This window comes from Macaca thibetana, chromosome 9, assembly GCF_024542745.1.
Source record: "Macaca thibetana thibetana isolate TM-01 chromosome 9, ASM2454274v1, whole genome shotgun sequence".
Classification (NCBI taxonomy): domain Eukaryota; kingdom Metazoa; phylum Chordata; class Mammalia; order Primates; family Cercopithecidae; genus Macaca; species Macaca thibetana.
The window spans coordinates 7,397,427-7,406,929 of NC_065586.1; the positions used below are offsets into that span (position 1 = coordinate 7,397,427).

At 41.1% G+C, this 9,503-nt stretch overlaps 1 non-coding gene across 1 annotated transcript; it reads right to left on the reverse strand.

The window, feature by feature from the left end:
- Nucleotides 1–2,600: 2,600 nt before the first annotated feature.
- LOC126963447 (U6 spliceosomal RNA) lies at nucleotides 2,601–2,705 on the reverse strand. The gene has a single exon (XR_007729084.1). It is a non-coding gene; the product is annotated as a U6 spliceosomal RNA (small nuclear RNA).
- Nucleotides 2,706–9,503: the final 6,798 nt, after the last annotated feature.

Here is a 9,503-nt window from a genome sequence, read left to right on the forward strand (position 1 = left end):
TTACTTTTTCTTATCACTGTTAGTTTCTTGCCACTTCACCAGAAACTTATAGCAGAGAGGAAAAAAGAAAACAAAACTCAGAGAAAGAAGGGATGAGATGGAATCCAACCAAAACCTCAGCGCTGCTGCCGACCCCAAATCTGAATTAAAAAAAAAATAATTCTCTGGTCCAAAGCTTTTAGTTATTTTTTTCTATCCCTCAGAAACACTAAGTTAGAAATTAAGTGGTACATGATTTGGCTCTTCTTTAGTATATTTTAAAATATAGAGACATGGACACATTCTTTGGGAGCCTTAAGTCTTTTAACTCAAAGGAGAATTAATTTCAGTAAACTGCCATCAACGTGGTGGTTGTGGACAGTAGTCTGTTTGTGTGCAAAGCCGTACTTTTCCATCGAGTCTGTTCTTTGAACTGATAAATCTCCCCTGAGCAGAAACCACGGCCACAAAATGTCTCAAGCAGAGAGCACAACGCTGCAAGCACTTAGCAGCTCAAAGTTTTTATACCTCGGCTCTACAGTGGCAGCTGCATTTGCCAGCACTGCGTAGCAGCAAGATTTTCATTAATTGTGTGGGGCCCCAGGATGTGTTTTGGTTTTGCAAGCTCTTTTGCAGGCTCTGCCTTCCTGTTCCTCTGTCTTGGTGTGCTCTCTCACACACACAATGCAGGGGACAAGTGCACGTCTTTTACAATTCAAAACCAGAAAAGACCAGAACATTTTTAACTAGTCTGAAAATAAAACAACAACAACAACAGCAGCTCTGAAAGATGTGTTCCTCTATCTCTTTCCTCTGGAAGGCTGCAATGTAAGACGTTTATGGGGAGAAGTGATCCTTACAATCCCAAGAAAAGTAAGGAGGAGTCCGGGGAGTCTCAACCCAATTATTTGGCAGTCAACTTTGCCCCTCCAATAAATGAAACTGCAAAGCTGTCTTTAGCGGATACCCAGGCACTGACAGCAAACTGCAGGACCACAGCTTCACATCCATTCCCCGGGGGCATGATTTAAACCCAGAAACCTGTCATCAGGAGGGAAGTGGAGAATGGCTCCAGGACTAGCTGAGAAGTGGTGGTGAAGGGTTTTTGTCTCCCTTTCAACCCTGTAAACCTAAGTGAACCCGATCTCTGAATGATTATTAAACACTTTACATTCAATGGCTGAAGGATAGTCTATTCATTAAATCAGCGATTCTTAGCAGAGCTATTTCTGCTAGAAGGTATTGTTGGGTGCTGGGAAGGAAGTGTCGATGGTGAGAAGGAAGTGGCTGTAGCAAGTTGGCAAAACTCCCAAGGAAGTTTAAAAAAAAAAAAAAAAACTTCTGTCAGTGTCATTGCCTGCAAAATGGATGCCGTTCTTTTTGAGATTAAGGAATCCAGTGAACGAACATAAGTCAATCACATTTACTATGGAAAACAATTACTCAATTCGGCGAAAGGAAGCATAACATCTACCGGAGTTCTTGCCTTCCATTCTGAAGGGGCCTGGAGAGGGGACGAGGTTTCTTTCTCATCTCAGATGGATCCTCTGCAGAATTCATGCTCATAAAGGTTAACCAGTTTCTCTTTATCTCTGTCATGAGTTATTAATATCTGGTATCAGTTATTTGCAAATTTTAAACTATTTTGCACAGCAGCGCCTAACACCGTGGTATCTCATCTAAAAGAGGATCTCTTGGTCTTCACAGCACACTTGGTGTGAGGTTTCATCGTGTTTATTTACACGATGTGTTTTCTTTCCATTTTTGTGGTTTTTATTTTTCCTCCACTTCACTTGGAATAACATCGTCTCCTATCTATCTGGGGATAAAAGATGATTACCTTTTTGTTCAGAATCCACTAAACTAATACACTTCTTCTGTTTGTTGCTAAGCAACCAAGCTGGGTTACCCGGAAGAAGCAGACTCCACTGTCAGTTACCTGCTCCTTTCTGATAATTGACCATCAGAGAGCTTGCCTGGTAGGAGGAAGAGCTCGTAGTCAAAAGACTTGAGAAATTTTTTTAAAAATTCAACCATCCAAAGGTTTGCCAAAGCATTCTATCCTAGATAAACAAATGATGGCAAACGCACCAAATAGGTTACTAATCATTAATAAAAGGAACAGTACACCACACACAGGAATTGGGATGAAACTCAGATGCATTAGAAAGAATCTCGACACAAAAGAGTCCATCCTACGCATTCCAGCTCATGTCTGTGAAACTCTAGAAAAGGCATATCAAATCTAAAGAAACAGAAAGTGAGCAAGGGCTGCCCAGGGTTGAGGATGGACACCATTAGAGACAGGGTGAAATGAACTTGCGATGGTGGAAATGTGCCATCATCTACACCTTTATTTTTATTTTATTTTTATGGATTTAGGGGGTACAAATGCATTTTAGTCACATGGATAGATTGCGTAGTGGTGAAGCCTGTGCTTTTAGGGTAACCATCACCTGAACGGTGTAAATTGTACCCAAAAGGTTATTTCTCATCCCTCACACCCCTCCCAACTTCCCACCTTTTGGAGTCTCCAATGTCTATTTTTCACTCTGTCTTTCCATGTGTACCTATCGTTTAATGGGAACATGCAGTATCTGACTCTCTGTTTCTGAGTTACTAAAAATATGGAACACATCACGAATATGCGTCATCCTTGCACAGTAGTCTTGCTAATCTTCCCTGTATCTCTACGATTTTAGTATATATGCTGCTGGAGGGAGCACCCCGTCATTTATATATTAATTGTGGCTGAGATTGTACAGATACAAATCAAAATGCCATTTAAATGGATGCCTTTCATTGTACATAAATTAATAAAGAAATGAAAGCTATTAGTGTTCATCACCGTTTATTGAATTTTGACTTAGTTGTGTTATTTTTAGGGTTAGGAAGTCTTTTCCTACTGAGAGTCACTATTTTACAGGGAAAGGAAATTCATGTCACATAAGTAAAATGCAACTTCATTTTTAAAGGAAGAATTTCATTTTTTGAAGGACATTTACTTGAGAAGTATTGTAATTGATATTTCTTCCTTGGTTTCTTTTTTCCTGTCATTTTAATTTCTATTAAGACTACACATTCTAATAATTTTGCATCCTACTTCTTGGAAGCAACTACTTTCAATTCTTTTCAGCTATTTCTTTTGGAATGAGTTTTACATTTCGAGTAAAATGTTTATACTGCTGCTTCTTGACTTTTCAGATTTTGCTGTCTTGGTTTCTAACTCTAGAAATTTAGTATATAATACTCTTTCTCACCCTCTCTCCTTCTCTCACCACACACACACACACACACACACACACACACACACACATAAACATACACACACTTCCCGGTTCCTTGTCTTCCCAATGTAGTTATACCATAATTTGGTTTAGATTTGGTGTTTACCTTCTTGTGACTGTGTAAATGCCATTTGTTGCTGATATGAGTAATAAACTACGAGTACTCTTCCTTCCCTGCACAGCTTTTTGTTTTCCCTGGAGTTAATAGGTGCCAGGTTTTGTTTTGTGCTATTTGTTTGCTCAAGGGTCACTGCACACCTACCATCCTGGGTCTTCCTCCACTATCATCCTGTTGACTTTATTCACCTCTCATGAGACTGACACAGCTGTGTACTGGATCACATGTCTTATGAAACTCCCTTTAAAGGGATAAATGACAGCTCTGCACAACTACATACAGGGACACTAAGACCAATAAAAAGACACAGGCTAGCATGAAGTAAGAGGTTTACGGTCTGATTTGCTGCTGAAGTCATGTCCTTATTCCACAGTGGAAAATTGCAAGAGCAAAGATATTCTTTATAGAGTGGACCCTAGCCACAGCATGAAGGTTTCATGTTGCATGAAAAGACTCTGGACTTAAGCCTTTCATGCAACTGGAATGTCCCCTAATATGTTTACCAGTCTTTCTCCCCTCATTCCTGCACACTGTAACCGAAGGAGAAACACTCTCCTGGTTACTGTAGACAGGAACATTCTGAGGTGCTCTGAGCAGACGGGACCTTAGGTGATCCTGGTGCCTTTGCATAGAAGAAGCTTTCTCATAAGATAGTTTAATCTAACATTATTTATAATGGGGAGTCACCAAAAACAACTGAAGTATCCGACAACAGAGGCGCAATTTCTAAAGGTTGACTTTTAAAATATATATATATACACACACACACACATATATGTGTGTGTGTGTGTGTATATATATGTGTGTGTGTGTGTATGTGTGTGTGTGTATATATATATATTTTGCACTTCACACACAATCTCTAAGCATCACAACAAACCTGCAAGGTAGATATTTGAAACTGAAGTGCAAAATGGGAAAGTGACTTTCCCAAAGCCATTTAGCAATGAAAGGATGTAAGTTTAATTCCAAAGCCAGTACTTGGTGCCCTGTATTATGCTGCAAGACAGGCAAGACAGACATCCTGTCCTGGGATTATGTTTTGGTCTCTTGAGCAACATTCAACAGATATGTCTTCATTTTTAGTAATCTGTGAAGCAAGAAATTGGGAACTCCTAAAGGCTTCACTAGCCGGGACTAAGCACTTCAACTAGGCAAAGGGGCAGATACTCAGAAAACCAGTGAAGGCAGCGGGGACACAAACAGCGTTTCCAGGGCTGTGTGTTAAAAAGGCAAACAATGCAAGTCTATTGGCAGAAGGCCAACGGCCCTGTCCAACCTCACAGCACAAGATTTTCAGAACTGCATGCCCTTGACCGATAGAAACCCTGCAAAATACATTTGAAGTATCACTATTTTGAAACTTGAGAGGACTGCAGAAAAATCCGCATGGCTTATATCCAAGAGAATTTTTGAGATACCACAGAAAATATAACAAGAGCTCAAATACATAGATTTTTCCATTAAAAAGTACAGTGTGTAGCAATTTGTGAATCTGAAAGAAAAAAAAAAAACAGCTGTTACTTTGGCTGCCATTGCCATAATCTTGTTTCCTAACTGGGGCTCGGTGGAAGAGATTAATCTTCAAAGGCGTACTTGGAAATCAATCTACACAGGAACAAAGACTAAAATCAGAGAAAACATGGAAGGGTTGGTAATTAGACTTCACTGTTTCTGAAGCAATTAGGCTGCAGAGAGCTATGCAAGCCATCCAAGCAACAGTTTGAAGGAGAATCCTCACTTTGTGCAAGATTAAAAGAAAAACAATACACAATCAGTGAGTCTTTGTCAACTTACCTATCTTAGCAGCAATAAGGCTGAAGTTAGGGTTTTACAGCTTGATCACAATTCTCAAAACAATTCACACTAAAATATAAACTCCTAAAAATGCATTCATATGCTATCCCTTCCTGGGCATTTATGTCAAGGCAAAGATGGAACATTCTCGTTGCAGAATTTCAGATACGAGAGAGTAGAGTCTGAATCACTGAGCCAGAAAGGACCCGAGAGATCACCTGTTCCAATTTCCTCATTTTATAGACACCTTGGGCATAAAGGTATAGGCAATTAGCAGGTATTAGAACTCAAATTTCCTGACTCCCCTTGCCAGTGTATCTCTTTCTATGGGAGGGGAGGTTCTGCCTCGAGGCAGAAAGGCCTATGGCATCACAGGACCAAGATAGAGTAAACCCTAAAATCACTTGGGGTTTTGGGGGGATGGGGTAGAGTTGAGACGGTTTGACAACCTCAGAGAGAAACTGAACACAGAAATTTTTCTGAAGGATGTTATCTTCCACCCGACCTTACAGGTGGTAAATAAGAAAGGCCATTTTGAAGCAAGACTTTGGCTTTAAGGACTGTTAACTGTGGGCATTAGAAAACCCTTCTTTATGGTCTTGGGACTCTTATACATTTTATATGTTAGAAAATAACTCAAAATTATTAGTACATAGATCATTGGAAGTGTTAATCATTTCTGCAATGTTTACTGTCTACATTATAAGTTTAAAAACTACATGTCCATTTTTTTGGTAAAGGCTCAATTTAATGTACAGATCTGTTAACAAAAATGCTGAGCTAAATCCTACACAGCCTCATAATTGCCTGTCTTTTCCTTTTTTTTTTTTCTTTTATATCCTTTTTTCTTAGGTGTGTACTATTACTGCTTGCAAAAACAAGGATCTACCACACAATTATTTCTAATTATTCTTGTGGGGGATTCAAAATTTTGAGAAAAAAAAAAGCAGTGAAAATTATGCATTCACTTGCAGAAAGATGTAATTTGGGGGAAGTTATGGGGAAAAGTGTCAGCAACACTATCTTGCCTGAAGCTTGAATAGTTTAAAGCAGAGAAATGTTGTCATGGTAGTAATCCAAGTAAAATTAGATTTCTACTTCTAACAACAAGATTGGATCCCAGGGAGAGGAGAGGCTGAGAGGCCTTAGTTCATAAACTCCACTTGGTATACCATATGAAATAGCTTTATATGCACCTTTGCTTTTGGCGAAGTTGGCATCCCTGACCTCTGACCCAGGCATGTTCACCGTGAGCCAGGCCTAAGAAAAGAGTAGAGAAAACAGAGACTCTGCTAAGTCTGGACACGGTGGCTCACGCCTGTAATCCCAGCACTTTGGGAGGCTGAGGCGGGCAGATCACTTGAGGTCAGGAGTTCAAGACCAGCCTGGTCAATATGGTGAAACCCCCATCTCCACTAAAATACAAAAATTAGCTAGGCGTGATGGTACGCACCTGTAATCCCAGCCACATGGGAGGCTGAGGCAGGAGAATCGCTTGAACCCAGGAGGTGGAAATTGCAGTGAGCTGAGATGGTGCCAGTGCACTCCAGCCTGGGTAACAGAGTGAGACTCCGTTTCAAGAAAAAAAAAAAAAAAAGCCTCTGATCAGCAACGTCTCCACCACACATCCCAACACTTAGCCAGCCCTCTGCATCAGGAAAGAGGGAGCAGCAGGGGAAACCCCAAGGGAAACAAAGACTAACTTTGTCTATTTGCCAGTTTGCGTTGGGCTCTGGTTACTGCTGAGAGACAGAGATAGCAAAACCTGCGTGAAAATATTAACTCCATGTTGGAAACTTGAAATGCTTAGTCAAGCCCACTTCAGTTCCATTTTCCCCTGCTTCTAAGGAGGAGAAAGAGCGGAGTGAGAGAAAAAGAGCAAGAAGGAGGATGCATAAGAGTTCCTGACATCCCCCTTCGTAAGCGGCCACTATGTGCCAAGAAAAAAGATGAATAAGACACAGCCTATTTACAGGAATATCATATCTGGTGAGCCAGATTCTCTCACAATATGTTGACCGTATCCCTGAGAACAAGGGACACAGAAGTGTCTTGCATAGTGCTTAGGACACAGTGTGTGCTCCAGAAGGGTTTGTTCAATCTCCACCCACATCTGAACATCTAGGACCTGCTCTGTGGAGGGAATGTGACTTTCACGGGAAAGGCGTGATGGTTACTTTCATGTGTCAACTTGCCTGGCTGTGGGGTGCCCAGGTTAAGCACTGTTTCTGGGTGTGTCTGTAAGAATGTTTCCAGATGAGATTAGCCTTTGAATGGGTGAACTGAGAAAAGCAGATGACCCTCCCCAGTGTAGGTGGGCCCCATTAAATCTATGGAGGGCCTCACTAGAACAAAAAGGCAGAGGAAGGAGTAATTTACCTCCTTTTTCCTGCCTCATTGCTTGAGCTGGGACACCTCATCTCCTCTTCTCCTTACTTTAGACTGGGATTCACACCACTGGCTCCCCTGCTTCTCCTGCCTTCAGACTTGAGATGGATTACACCATGGGCTTTCTGGGGTCTCCAGGTTGTAGATGGCAGATTACAAGGCTTCTTAGCCTCCCTGCTTATATGCGCATTATTGGATATTCCTTATAATCAATCAATCTACCTATTTCTACCTACCTACCTACCTATCTATCTATCTATCTATCTATCTATCTATCTATCTATCTACCTATCTATCTATCTATCTATCTGTCTATCTAATCTTTCTCTCTTTGTCTCTCTGTGTATCTAGCCAATTAGAAAGCTCTTGTAAGTTATTTCTCCCATGAGTGGGGTGGGATTGGAAGTCAGAGGGCAAGACAAGAGGCCTAGACTCTAAAGATAGATGGACAAGGAAGAAAAACAAACAAACAAACAAACAGAAACCCTGCAGTAGAGACTGTCATTTATTACCTAATATCCATCCATTCCCCCCTCCTTAAAGACCAAACTTCTTTTTACATGGGTGCCAAACATTACATTTCCTGGTCTCTCTTGCAGCTTGGCATGGCCGTGTGACTAAGCTGGGCTCAATATAATGTAAATAAAAATGTTGAGTGGGACTCTTCCAGGAAGTCTGATTGAAAGGCATAGATTGTCAGGAAGAGTCTGTTTTGCATTTCTGCTTTTCCTCTTTCTCTTTCCTACCTTAATGTGACAGCTGGACCTCCAGCAGCTATTTTGAACCTTGAGGTGGCCTGGGAAACAAAAGCCATCCATGCACTGAAAATGTCAGAGTGGAAAGATCAGAGCATGGATTTGTAAGGACCACCTTGCTAGCCAGTACTACGGTGACATGACAGAGAAGTGAACCTCTACCTTGCCTAACCAACTGGTTGCTTTGTGGTTTTCTGTTATGTGTGACCAAATCTAATTTTAACTAACCCAGAAATCTGCTCTCTGTTGCCCTCTAACTGAATGTCAATGGCTTCCCATCTATAGTTATTTACATGAAGTATGATGACAGATTTTATATTATGAAATGAGCAAGAACAATGTCGTTTTAAACTTCCCTTGATAAAAAAAAAAAATGCTCATTTCTCTTTACTCACACCCTTTGTGATTTGCCACTCAGATTTCCAAGAAAGGGAAATTAGTCAACCTGCTTTCTATGTACCAGAGCTTTCTTCAATCCCTGCTGGCCATGAGGGACATGGAATCGCACATACATAAAATGGGAACAGCCCTGCCTCTAAATTATTCCCCAACTAGTTCTGGAAGTCCCAAGAGGAGGGTCACACGGGTCCTGACACCATCCTTCTCCCTAACGACACTGCTCCCCTTGCTCTTTGACTCCCTGACCCTATCTAAAAGGAGAAAGTCCTGCTTCTGGAAATCATGAGGTTCAGGCTGCCTCCCAGCTCACAGGCTCACCACACTCCAGTGGGCTCCAAATGCATCCTTTACAGCTTCCCAGACACCCAGTCACCCATTTGCCCCAACAAGAACATCCCGCGCTTTCAACATCTAATTAGATGTATAGCAATTTTACTGAAAAATTCTTTAAATATCTGTTTTTCCATCACGAATGCCTTTCCCAGAACCTAAGCTGGATCGTAAGACCCCATTGAAGAGGTTTATATCTTGTTATTCTTTGCATTCCTGGCACCCAGCATAGTGCTTGACACGTGGAAGGGATTTATTAAAGTTTATGTACGAACGACGGCTCTAGCGGATAACACAAATACTCACATTTATTTTCTCTTCTAACCCTAAACAATCATCCTGGCACCAGTGAGCCCCAGCTCTTGTCCTTTAAGAGAAATTCTTTCCTGCACACTCTTACTTAGTTCTGAAGAGCAAAAGGATTTATCTCATGTTGTCAAGTTGTGACTC